The sequence below is a fragment of the Heterocephalus glaber genome, unplaced genomic scaffold, assembly GCF_053883595.1.
Source record: "Heterocephalus glaber isolate CG9 unplaced genomic scaffold, H.glaber_assembly_v1.0 deba00001509, whole genome shotgun sequence".
In the NCBI taxonomy this organism is placed as follows: Eukaryota; Metazoa; Chordata; class Mammalia; order Rodentia; family Bathyergidae; genus Heterocephalus; species Heterocephalus glaber.
Window position 1 is genome coordinate 31,440,259 of NW_028258325.1, and position 13,571 is coordinate 31,453,829.

General features: G+C 40.2%; 1 non-coding gene across 1 annotated transcript in view; it reads right to left on the minus strand.

Moving 5' to 3' along the window:
- Positions 1–1,681: 1,681 nt before the first annotated feature.
- The window catches only part of LOC101726257 (uncharacterized), a 42,362-nt gene continuing 30,472 nt past the window's right edge, over positions 1,682–13,571 (minus strand). The window contains exons 2-3 of the transcript XR_015441337.1: positions 11,664–11,788; positions 1,682–10,399 (exon numbers count right to left, since the gene is read on the minus strand). This is a non-coding gene — a transcript (uncharacterized LOC101726257). The remainder of the gene's footprint in view (positions 10,400–11,663; positions 11,789–13,571) is intronic.

Sequence of the window (13,571 nt, forward strand, 5' to 3'; positions counted from 1 at the left end):
TTATGTAAAGGTACAGTTCCCAATGAGAAATGTAATTGTGTTGTATACCTACAATGTACCAATAAAAGAATTTAATTCAAAAAAAAAGAGAGAGAGAGTGGTAGAAGGTTTGTGTGCATCTTTGGGATCCATCAGCCTAAAGGCATAAATGGAAGAAGAAGGAAAATGAGCAATTACTGATTGCCTACGGTATGTCAGGGAATCTTATATAATTCTTTCCTCTTAATATCTCATTTAACACTCTAAACAAGTGAGTGGCAAGTTATATGGCACATGAGCCAAATCCAGCCTGGCTGGTTTTGTAAATGAAATTTATTGAAACACCACCACACCTATTCATTTACATATTTCTATGGCTGCTTTTGTGCTACAATGGCAGAATTTAGTTTTTGCAATAGAGACTGTGTGGCCAGTAAAGATTAAAATATTTACTATCTCTCTTTTAAAGAAAGAATTAGCTAATCTCTGGTCAAAACAACCACAGAAAGTGAGATTTTTTTATCACCCAATTTTATAAGTAAGGAAAGAGAAGTCCAGAGAGCCTGAGTAAACTGCTCAAGGTCACACAGCTAATTAGGGACCATGCAAAAATCTGAAACCAGGTCTAGGTGATTCCAGAATCCACAGGCTTTTCATTTGACTACAGGCTGTAGTCAGTGATTACTAATGTGTGCTGGTTATGAAAGTGTCATCTCCTACCCCTTGGCTTTTCTTCACATTTTTGTAGAAAGTAACCCAGAAGCTGGAGTTAATTGAGATTTTTCAGGCACACATGAAATCCCTTGCAGTGACCATGTTGCCATTATCTGAGAAGACATTTTCTGTAATTTCCCGTCATCACAGTTATCATGTGCTGCTATAGTTTCCCCCACAAGGTCATGACTGCCTCTAGGACTGGGGCTGTATCTGGTTTTCTCTTGTGCCCTGAGACTATGCCACAGCCCTGACTCATCATAATCCCTAGCCTGTCTGTGTTGCAGAATACTAATTGCAAGAATGACTGCCACTTTGATAGAGAAGTTATTTTCACAACTACCATATTTCAGTGGAAATTGTTGAGGAAAGTTTCCCATAGTGGAGCCACAGACCAGTTGGACTTAAACACCAGTACCATCACCTGCGAGGTGTGCTATTCGGGGTAAGCTGCCTAATCTACACAACATAACTATTTCTATCTATAGAATAGGAACTGTGTGGTTATTTCGATACAGTGAAATAAGGAAGGTCCAGTGTGAGTCAGGTGTGATGGCACATGCCTGTAATCCCAGCACTGGGAGGCTGAGGCAGGAGGATTGCTATGAGTTCAAGGCCAGATTGGGCTACACAGTGAGTTCTGGATTACATAACAAAAGTCTGTCGAAAGAAAGAAAGAAAGAAGGAAGGAAGGAAGGAAGGAAGGAAGAAAGAAAAAAAGAAAGAAGAAAAATGTGAAGAGGCATAAAATCATACAAAGTGAGAAAGGGAGCAAAAATAAACAATAAGGAAAGAAAGATGAAGATAAGAGAGGCAATGACAAAGAAAGCAAGAACATCCCTCTTCTTCTTCATCTCTGCAAAAAAGTTTCCAGGAAACATTTTTACCCATAACCAAAGGTATTTATGTTCTAAAGCATATATATATCTTGCCTTACAGATGGCAATATTGATGAATGCATTTCAGAAGACAGGCTCCACTGTAAGTACAGAGTGGAGAATAAAAGTGTTCCGAGCAGCATGCTTGGTCCTAGCCATTACTGCACACAATAGCCTGCCATGCCCAGAGCGCCCCTCGCTGAGATTTACATCCCTACCGTGAAGTAATTAAACTGCTGCCACCGTCCCACCACCCGCGCATCGGCCCTACCTGGAGTAGCTATTAAAGTGATGATCGTGCCCCATTTGAAGACTTCACTTCATGAACATGACTGAGAGTTCATGAAATGCAGTAAAATTTGTCTAAGCCTTGGAGGGAGAGGGAGGGAGCTGCAACCCTGATGGCAGGCATCAGTCATCGTGCTACAAGCTCCAGTCCTTCCTGCCGACTTTCAGAAATCCAATGCAGAAAGAATGGGTTCCTGGACTCTTTTAGAAAACTCACATTAAGTTGTGTGATTCCCACTGATTTACCATTTCTCTTGCTCTCTGTTGAAGTTCAGTTGTAGAAGTTCACACTCTCTAAAATGTTTAAATGACAAAAAAAGCGTTGTGAAAACAATTTCTCAGACCGCATTTCTTTTTCCTATAGGTTTTCTCTTCATTAATTTGGTTTTATACATCTTTGAAATTATTATTATTATGCAATACTGGGGACTGAATGTAGGGGCTTCACACTGAGCTACACCCTCAGCCCTTTTAACTTTGAGACAAGTTCTTACTAAGTATCTAAGTTGCCCAAGCTGGGCTTGAATTTGCAGTCCTCCTGCCTCAGCCTCCCGGAGTGCCAAGGTCACAGGTGTGCATTGCCACACCAGCTGAAATGATGCTAAGTGATGTAAAGACAGAAGTCTGTGTTTTATGCATTTTTGCAAAATTTAATTCTTGGAGAAATTTCATTTGTTCTCTAAGCCAGATTGTGATTATTCTGGAGATTTGCCAAGCCGGCAGCCCCTTTGCTGATGTGATGTGAGTCTGTAGGATGGGCCTCTGAGAGCCCCCCACAGGAGCAGAAGAGTGCGGTGCCTGACTGCATCTATGCTTTTCCTAGGGAATTGTTCACAGTCTCTTCGAATGAGTCGCCGTTTGTACCCTGAGGCCCTCCTCTATGCATCCCAGATTGTCCCAGTACTGGTACATCAGCCAAAAGCAACCAGAACTAGGAGACACAGAAGGAAGGCTTGTGGCCTATGAGGTCCATTAGTCTGAGAACCCTGATCAGTAGAGATGATCCCTTCTGGATACTGACTGGTCCAACCATGGCCTTTCTCTCACCCTTGGAGTCACAGGTTAAAAACAAACAAACAAACAAAATACTAGGGCACAAAGCCATAGGGACAGAATTAATGGGGCCCATGACAGGAGCGGAAGCAGTGTCCTCAGGGACAAATAGGAGCCGATTCAAAGAACACAGGACCCACTGGAGTCAAGCGTGATGGCTATTGTAATATCATTTTCCTTACATAATTGTTGAGTGAAATCTTTGAGCATCTTCAAAATGCTTCCCGGCTCCTGAGACTATTTTTCTTAGTAGATTGTGTGTGTGTGTTTTGTGGAGGTGGTGAGGGTGTGCAGTTTATAGACTATGAATCTGAAACAATTTCTACAAAAGTGCCTGACACTCATTCTGGTCAACTTTATTTTTTCTTTCTTTTGTTAGTACTGGGAATTGAACTCAGAACCTTCACATTGAGCTATATCCCCAGCCCTTTCCAATTTTTTCTTTATTTTGAGACAGGGTCTCACTAAATTGCTAAGTTCCCCAAACAAGTCTCAAATTCATAATCTTCCTGCCTTAGCCTCCTAGAGTACTGGATTAACATGAGCCACCATGCCCAGCTCTAGTCAATTTTTCATAAGCAATAGATGAGTTTATAGGATTTGAACGAACCACTTTAATTTCTGATCAGTTTAGCTAGTCTCTTACCATAAGTCTGAAGAACAAGTACCAAATTGGCAGAAACTTTAAAGGGAGAGCCAGACAGAAAAGTCTTGTGCCTAAATCTCAGTAGTGACCAGTGTGAAAGAAGAGATACAACCTGATTCCTGTACAGCATGTCCTTGGCACCTAGGGAGGAAAGTGGTATCATGTGGTGAACTGTGTCCCCCAAAATTTGTAAGTTGAAGCCCTAATCACTAGTACCTTGGAATGTGACTGTACTTGAAGGTAGGGTCTTTAAAGACATGATTAAGTTGAAATGGCGCCATTATAGTGGGCCCTAACCCAATGAAATTTGTGTCCCTAAAAGAAGAGAAAATTTGGACCCACAAAGGCACACCAGGGATGCACATGCACAATGGACAAAGCAGGTGAAGTTACAGCACGAAAACAACTACTTGCAAGACGAGGAAAGAGGCCTCGGGAGAAACCAAGCCCACTGACACCTTCATCTTGGACTTCAAGCCTACAGAATAGTGAGAAAGAAATTTCTGTGGTATAAGCCGCCTAATCTGTGATATTTATTACAGCAGCCCCAGGAAACTAATACAGGTGACATATGCAAGGACTTACCCTATGTGGAGCTGAGAGTGTTCAAGATCCAACTGTAGTGTCCTGGGGTCTGTTTGATGCAAGTTACGGGATGATAGGAAGAGGTGAACATTGGTGCTTCAGTGCCCACTGTGTGCAGGCAGTGAGACAGACACTGCATAATCCTGGCCACAGCTGGTAAATTGACTTACCCTCCCTGCAGATGAAGAAAGTGAGGCTTACCAAGTAAGAAGTGATGCTGGAGTTTGCCAGAGAACTCAGGTGTTTATGGCTCCGGGGCAGACACCGACCATTCTTCCAGGAGCCTTGGCCAAAGGAAGGAGTGTGGGGCCAAGTCAGACTCCAGACTGCGGGTGCTGAGGTCTGGTGAGTGTTACTGAGGCCAGAAGACGTGAAGATTGGCTAGTGAAGTAAAGCAAAGTGGTGCCGTCCCTGAACTGCAGGGCACATCAGGGTTCTGCAGCCTGACAGCTGGAAGATCTTGGGTTAATCACTTCATGTCACTAATCGCTTCATTCCATAACCTGTGAAATATAATTCCTCTTGAGACCTCACAGGAATGGATTCTAGGTAGTATCATAGGCTGTCAAGATTCTCCAGAGAGACAGAACTAATAGTTGCACATGCGTGCGCACATGTACACACACACATAAATTAATTATTATATATATAAACATATCGTGTAGATAGATGAGAGAGAGACTTATTTTAAGTCATTGGCAACCCAGATGATCATGGGAAGCCTGGTGAATCCATAACTAGACAGAGAAAGCCATCAGGTGAGAGATGCAGATAAAGTCCAGAAGCCTTCTGCTGCAGAAAAAGCTCTTGCCCAGGGGAGGTCAGCCTTTTGTTCTGTGGAGGCCTTCAACTGATTGGATGAAGTCCACTAACATTATACAGATCAATTTGCTTTACCCAAGCCCACTGATTTTAATGCAAACTCACATCTCATGCAGAGTGTGGTTTGACCACATACCTAGGCCCAGTGGCCTGGCCAAGTTAATACATAAAATGAATTATCACAGAGTCTGGCACTTAGTAAGTGCACACTATAATTACTTTTATTGTTCATATAAAAATAAAAAAGAGCATCTCTTCTCTTGGGGTCATATACAATTGCCATGCTCAGGGTGAAAGGGAGAGATACATGCAAGGTCTAAAGGGAAAGAGACAGAACTGACCGCACTGTTATTAAACCAAACCATTATTTGAAACCTCTTCTTTCTTGGAAAGTGAAAAGGAACAAGGGCTGGATAAATAGTAGCTGTCTTCTACTCTTTCTGGGAAAGAGATTATCAGTATCATAATTACAAGCTTCATCTGACAAAAAGAATGAAACTGCTTTTTCTATTGCAAATGGACCCAGTTTTTCTCAGATGACTAAAGCGTGGTCAAACCTTCACTTCAACCCGCTGCTGTAATGGACCAGTTGGGGCCAAATTTCTCATTCACGGCCCTCAGTTATTCTCACTGCAACTCCGTAAAAGTTTTTAGAATTTCTGAATTGGATCAAATAAGAATTATCTACTGAAAGAGATGCTAAAGGGGCCAGAAGGTCAAAAATGAGACGAAATTAGCAGGACTCAGAGCCCCAAACTTCTCTAAATATTTGTTTTCCACCTAAGATCTCATCCCTTATAAGAATGAGTTGTATGGATTTTATGGGTTTAAGAAAACAAAAAACAAGATTTTTTAAATTATTGCTTACCTGGCTGCCATGAGGTGAGCAGTTTTCCTCTATCAGACCCTATGGCATAATGTTCTTTTCGTTTATTTTCTTTTCAAGAGTAGGAAAATTTACTGGGGACTAAGAGTGGGAAATAGGAATGGGGAATAGGAATAGGGAATACAAATGGAGAATAGGGATAGCTTCTGAGAGACAGGTGGGGTCCCAAATGGGTTGCTCTTTATTTTTAAATTAACAAAATTTCTACTTATTTATGAGGCACAGTATTATAATTTGATACTTGCATGCAACAACAAGTAAATGTCAAATCAGGTTAATTTCCATTTCTGTCCTCTCTATTTGGCTGTTGTACACAAAGCTATGGTGAATGAATACACCAAACTTTGTGTGAACATATGCTTTCATTTCTCTTGTGTATCTGGTAATAGTAAGGCCAAATCTTAGCCTAGGTGCATATTTAACTTTTTAACAAATTACCAAACTGTTTTGCAAGTTGATTTACTACAGTTTATTCCCACCAGCAGTGTATGAGAGTTCTAGTTTCTTTGTGTACTTACCAAGACTTAATACAGTTGTTCTTTTTCATTTAGGCCAGTCTAATACATAGTGTAGCAGTATCTCTTTATGGTTTCAATTTGCATTTTCCTAATGACTAATGACATTGAGCATTTTTTCACAAGTTTAATTACCATCCATAGATCTTCTTTTTCTTGGCAACATAACTGTTTACATCTTTTGCCCAATTTTTATTGAGTTGGTTTTCCTATTTTTGAGTTTTTGAGGGTTCTTTATATGTTCTGGACACAATCATTTATCAGATATGAGATTTTCAAATATTTTCTCTGAGACAAGAAATGACTTGTCTTTTCATTTTCTTGACCATGTCTTTCTAAAAGCAGAAATTTTTAATTTTGATAAAGCTCAATTCATCATTTTTTAAAAGGTTGTGCTTTTTGTGTTGTATCTGAGAAATCTTTGCCTAACTTGGGTTACAAAGATTTTCTGCTGTATTTTCTTCTAGAAGTTTCATAGTTTGTCTTTTACACTTAGGTCTACAGTCCATTCTGAGTTAATGTTTGTTTCAGGGATGAGATCTAGGTCAATGTTTTTTTTTATAAACAGCAAGGTTTTCCAGCACCATTTGTTGAAAAAAGATATAATTTCCAGGCATTTTTTTCCTGTAATCTTCCCATGCCTTTGGTGGTTTCCTCCCATGCATGCACTGATTAGGCACCTCCGGATATAGCCAGAGTTCTCTGGAATGCTCTCTGTGCACCTCTCATCTCTCTAGCTCTCCGTCATGAACTCTACCATCTTGGTTTTTCTTTGGACTCCCAGATCCATCCCTGTGACTGAGGAAAACTCTCACTGAGCTCTTCACAGTCATTGTGCATGGCCTGGAAACTCTCTCCAGATGGTCAGAGGGCTCTCCTCATTTATCTCTTATCCATCAGGGATCCTTAAGGGCTGGGGGTATAGTTTGGTGGCAGAGACCAACTTAGCATGTGGGAGGCTCTGACTTCAACACCTTGCATGGTGAGAAAGGGCACAGTGCAGGGATCAAGAATCCCTGTCCTTCATTGCCTTGTGTCCAATACCTCATATTTCCCCCCAGCTGCTCAAGCAGGAGTGTAAATTTGTCCCTGCTATACCACCTTGATTGGAAGTATAATTTATTCTCTATTTAATTCTTATTTAACCAAATATTTCTCTTTTAAAAGTCTAACTGCTCCTTTACTTAGCCTAAGCATTTATAATAATGGTATCATAAATTGGAGACATTTTTGTTATTGTCTTTATTGTCATGCATATTAAACACCACACTGTTAACACTTTTGGATGCATATCTGTATACTATTACAAATTACCATAGACCCATATGGTATACAAACCACACATTGGGCAAAACCAGCTAAAATATTTATCTCATTTTTCTTACCTCATTCACCTCCCTCTCCTCATTAATACCATGGGCTCAGAAAATTCTCCAGGAGATCAGTGATCCATTTTGTGCTCCTTACCATTTTTAGACTTTAGGAAATAAGAAACCATTGCATATGAAAATTGTATGCACAGCTATCAGAAAACCAACCTTTGGAGTATTCTGGAGCTTTGAGAACAAGAAAACCTGTTCGAGGCTCCTCCCAGGATTGATCAGAGCTGGGACCTCCCTTGAAGAGGTGCCCCTGAGTGGGAAATGTAAGGGTCCTCTGAACCTGTTTCCCCTCTGCTCTGCTGGTGGGTGTGTTACCTGGGCCTGCACAATGCTCAAGAGGCTGATGGAGACAACTGGCAGCCAACATACTCAGGGACTTGAGAACAAGGAAGGAAATCACCGAATACTCAGGTAGAGTCAAACCAACCAGTATTGCTCTTCAGGTTTTCAGTTAGTAACAGAACAAATTCTATCCTTATCACTTACAAATCTTTTTCTTATGTCCATATTTGTGGTACAGAAAGGAAGTTGGAAATTGAAAAAGCAAATTTTGATATTCTAGGTATATGCCCACATAAGGAGGACCAGTGATCAATAATAACAGGGAGACTTTTCTTGGCTGTTATTGCCAGCTCCTGAGAAAGGTTTGGTCCTTCTGAAAGAATTCTAACTCCTTTCAAACCAGCCCTTAGGAGAAGGCCAGACAGCAGTTCTTTGTTAACCTTTGATTTTACTACTGTGGTACTAGGGGACACAAGTAAAAATGGGCTGTAGGGCATGGAACCAAAAAAGCTGTATCATGAGGATATGCAGCATTTGCCATCTGAGTCAGGGTTAGGGACAAAGGAGGGAGCCGTGGCTCTGTGAAAAACCAGGAAAGTGCAACCTGTCTAAAGGGGACTCCCCATGTACCATCTTGTTTCAAATAAGTGTTCCAAATCTTTCAAATTGTAAAACAATCTTGAAATCTGATTTTTCCCCCAAAAAAGTTTCCTGATATTTAAAATAACTTTTAAAAATCAATGGACTCAACCATAGGTCACCATAGGACAAACTTTTGGCATCCCCTCTATCACAGGGAGCATGCATTATAAAACGTCTCTGATGTTATATAAAGAAGTTTACTAGATCTCACTTTAGCATTTGGGCAGTTTTGCAAGATCAAAAGAAGGAGACTTGGAAGAAATCAGATTATCTTCTATTATTTTCGATTGAATTGTATTAAAGTTCTGCTTTTTTAGCCAAAAGGGTCCAGTATCTTCAGTTGCAAAAAGTTCAGCCTAGGTTTCTCAAAAAATATATTAAAAATAGAATTACCATATTATCCAGTGATTCTACATCTGAGCATATACTCAGAATATACCCAAGAGAATTGGAAACAAAGTCTTGAAGAGGTATTTGTACACCCATGTTTATAGCAGCATTGTTTACATGGAAGCTACCCAGGTGGCTTAGTTACTTTTCTTATTACAGAGACAAAATACTCAACACCAAAGTTCAAGGATGAAAGATTCACTTTGCTCAGTTTGTAGAGGTTTCAGTCCACAGTTGGCTGGCACCAAGGCAGAGGGGCAGCACAGAGGAGAAATAGTCCATGGCAAGCAGCAGCAGCCTGCCTTCTTCCTGTCCCTTTATATTCCATTCAGGCTACTACCCTTTGGGGGATGCCACCCACACCCATGGTGGGACAGCATCAATCCCAGCACCACACCCTTAATGCAGTATCACACCCTAGATCCAGCCAGCTCTAAAAAGCCACACCTATGAGTGGATGAGGCTTTGGGGGGCATCTAGATACAAGCCATATGCCAGGCATCCACTGATGGATGACTGGATAAATAAAAGATGACATAGAAACACACAATGGAATATTATACAGCCTTCAAAAAGGAATTGTGTTATATGCTATTACATGGATGAATCTTGAGGACATTATGCCAAGTGAAATAAGTAGGTCCACTTATATGAGGGCTTAAAAGAGTCAAAATCAGACACAGAAAGAATAATGGTGGTTTCCAGAGGGTGAGGCAAGGAACAAATAGGAAATTATTGTTTAATAGGTATAGTTTCAATTTTACAAGATGAACAGAATTATGGAGATGGATAGGGGTGGATATATAACATTGTGGATATATTTAATATTGCTGAATGTATTTAAAAATGATCAAGAGAGTAAATTAACTTTTATGTTATAGGTATTTCACTGCAATTTTAAAAATTGGGGAAAAGTTCAGCCTGGTAGAGTTATTGACAAATGTTGTGACCTTTCACATATCCTGTAATCCATAGCAGGACAATTCTTGTAATAAAGTGGCAAGAGATTTAAGGACTATTACAATAAACCAATTGTTGGTACAATGGGCCCTAAAAAATAAAATGGTTCAAATTATAATAAAAGTGCATATCTCACTCACTCACACAGTCCAAAGTGGTCCCAGGTTACCAGTGTGCTCCTGTTCAACACATTGTTCGGGTACTCAGGCTGAGGGAGAGGATCTACTGCCTTCAACACCCAACTTTCAAGGTCACTCCGCCCACCAATATCCAGCCAGCAGAAGACAGAGCATGGGGAGTTTCTCCAGGCCAGGTCTGGAAGTGGTCACCATCATTTCTGCTTACATTTCACTTCAGGAGAGGCTGGAACATGTATTCTCATTGTGTGTCAAGAAAGAAGAGAAAACAGATCAGTGGCAGCTGGCAATTTCCCATACAGAACAGAAAGCCTAGAGAAAATTAGCTACTGGGATAAAACTTAGGACATTCAATACACTAACTTTTAGGAACTCTCTGGATTGGAATTCAAGAAAAATTTGGGAAGAATGGTTTTCCAAGGGGACACACAGAAGTCATTGGGAGGAAATTTATAAGCCATTTTGTAAAGCAACTTTAATGGCGATCAGCACAAAGAATATGAACTCTGCCAATAACTTGGTCTGTGACCGAGTGACTTAGGCAGTTTTAACTCATCTGAGACTTAGATTCCCTTTCTATCAAATGGAGATAAAAACATATAATTTTTAATGTCCTAAAAATTTGAGACAATGTATGAAATACACAGGTATGGCACAGTCATTGTGAAATCCAGACAAATGGTTACTTTATTTAGGCTCTGTTAAGGCATCTCCACAGGAAGGAAATCAAGGCTTCTGTAGCAGCCCTTTCAATGTCTACACAGACCTGAGGTCCAGGAGTGATCTTTATCCTAAGCAAAATCTGCTTTTCTATTGAGTTCCACTGAAACCACTCAGAACAAGGTGAATAATTCTCCCAAGCACCAATACTTCAGACATTTGAAAATAGCGTTCCTACTCAAATTTTCTCTTCCAGTATCTGCAACTTCAAATTCCCCACCATGCTTGTTGCCTTCCTCTGAAATCCTCTGCTTTGTCTTAACACCTCCTAAAATGTGACTTAAAGATAGGAACACCACATTCCAAGATCTGACTAGCATAGAGTACAGTAGCAACACCCTCTCTTTTGTTTAAAAAATGTATTTTTCAGGGCTGAATGTCAGTTATGCTGCTGTAACAAAAAGACTCAAAATTACAATTGTTTAATCCAGGTCCTGGTGGCACAAGCCTGGGATTCCAGCTATTTGGGGGATGGAAGAAGGAGGATGCAAGTTCAAGACCAGCCCCAGCAACTTAGTAAGACAATTTTTCAAAATAAAAAAGTTCTTAGGGCCAGGAATTTAACTCAGTGGCACTGTCCCTGCCTTGCAAGCACAAGGTCCTCAGTTTGCAATCCCTGGTTAAAAAAAAAAAAAAAAAAATTCTTGAAAGAATTGGGGAAGTGGGTGTAGCCCAATGGTAGAGTTCCTGCATACCATGTGTGAGGCCCTGAGTTCAATCCTCAGTACTGCCAAAAGAAAAAAATATACAGTTCTTCAAATAAGAAATATATTTCAATTCTCACCAACAGTCCAAAGATGGGCAGGTGGTCCAGGGCAGGTATGTGGCTTATTCAGAATCCAGTTTCTTTTTTAAAGCTTTTCTGTCCTCTAGGGCATTGTCTGTATGGTTACAGCTGGCTCACCAATGCTGCATCCAAGTGCCGGAGAAGCCCATAGGGAGGAAGAAGGGAAGTAAGTGGAGGTAAATTATGTTCTTACATGGATGTGAACACAAGCTATGCCCATCACTCATCACTTCTGCCACATTCCATTAGTGAGGGCTTAGTCATATGGTCATAACCAACTCCAAAGAGACTGGGGAATGTAAATTACATTTAGGGAGGAAGGGGAAGACAGTGAAGCAATGTACTTTGCTAAAACTAGAACTGTGCTCTGTTAGTAGGAGAAAGGATACACAGAATACTTATGAGTCTTTGCCATGAGGGATTCTGCAAAACTAATAAAATAATTCCTCCAAAATAAAGAAATTAAGAATAGCCAGTAAAAGTAAGAATTGCTAAAATGAGATGGGGGAAATAATTAACAGGGTATCTGTAGCTCAGCTACTTGGCAAGCTGGAAGGTAACATGACAAATAGTTAAACAAGTCATTGTTGCCTGGACAAATAAGTGACTGAAATTGGTACATACTTTATCGAGATAGCTGAGCTAGAAGTTCTAATTTTGTAAGCACTACATAGTACAGTTATGAGCCAGTTTAGTGGGAATAGCTTTTCTGAGGGGAAAAAAATGAGAACCCTTTATGAAATGAGAAAAATGACTCTCCTGCTCTCTGTGGAAGAATGAGGCTGACTGAAACAGGCATTTCCATACTCCCTTATCCGACTCCCAGAGGAGCAGGCAATTCCCAAAATGTCAGTAAATGAAAAAAGCAAACAAATTGAGGAAAATAAACATTTAGATTTGGAGTGGGGAAGGAATAATTACTGTGAAATATGCTAAATTCCTTGCCTGGTTTTTGGTAGTTTCTTGGGGTTTAAAGATTTCATTTTCATGATTCATTGGCCACAAATCATCAAAACAACCCAAGAAGTAAAAGATCCCTTAAGCTAAATGCATAAGTCCCCCTCAGGTTTTAATAAAACTCAAGTATTGACATTTGGAAGGAGGAATTCTTTTTTTCTGTATGGTAGCAGTAATCAACCCCAATAACGTTGTTGAAAAATACAATTCCAAGAATATACCCTACTACACATTAGTCCATTAGGCAGTGCCGTCATTTCATAGAGAAAGAACGCTATCCTCACTAATTCAATTGCTTTCACAGAGGAGAAGCAAATGCTAATGTGGCTGCATGTTACATTCTCCATTATGAAATTACAGTTGATGGTTAGTGTAATAGCAAGAAGCATAGAGTACTAGACCTAGAGGGATCCTTCTACCCAACAGCCAAATACACTGCCAAATGTTCCTGGGTAAATTTTCTACTAGAATCATTTTCAGAAAAAAATAGAGGTTTTCCGATTTGCACTCATACTGTGGAATGGGAAAATCCCCATTCTTGAGCAAGGACTGTTGAATTTTGAAATAATTAATGTAAAGGCAATGTTTAAGGAGAGTTTCGCTTGCTTCTCTGAGATCTGTTCTCTGGGATTTCTTTCTTTCTTTTTTCCCCAGAGGTAATTTTCAGCAACCTCCTTCTAGAGCTAGCTTTGAAGTCCTCTCTGCACACCTGTGTAGATTATAAAGAAGGGAGGCAGATCTTCCACACCCAAACTCTAAATTCACAATGCAGAGTGACAGTTAAGACATGCCCTCTAGCATCTTGTGTAAAAGTTAAACCCAAGCTTGATATAATCTCCTCTCTGGTTAACCCTTGCCCAGATTGAACACAGACTCCCTGCGCAGGAGAAAGGGAAGAGTCTTTTTTTTTTTTTTAGTTATAACTCTGTCTTCAAAACATACACCATC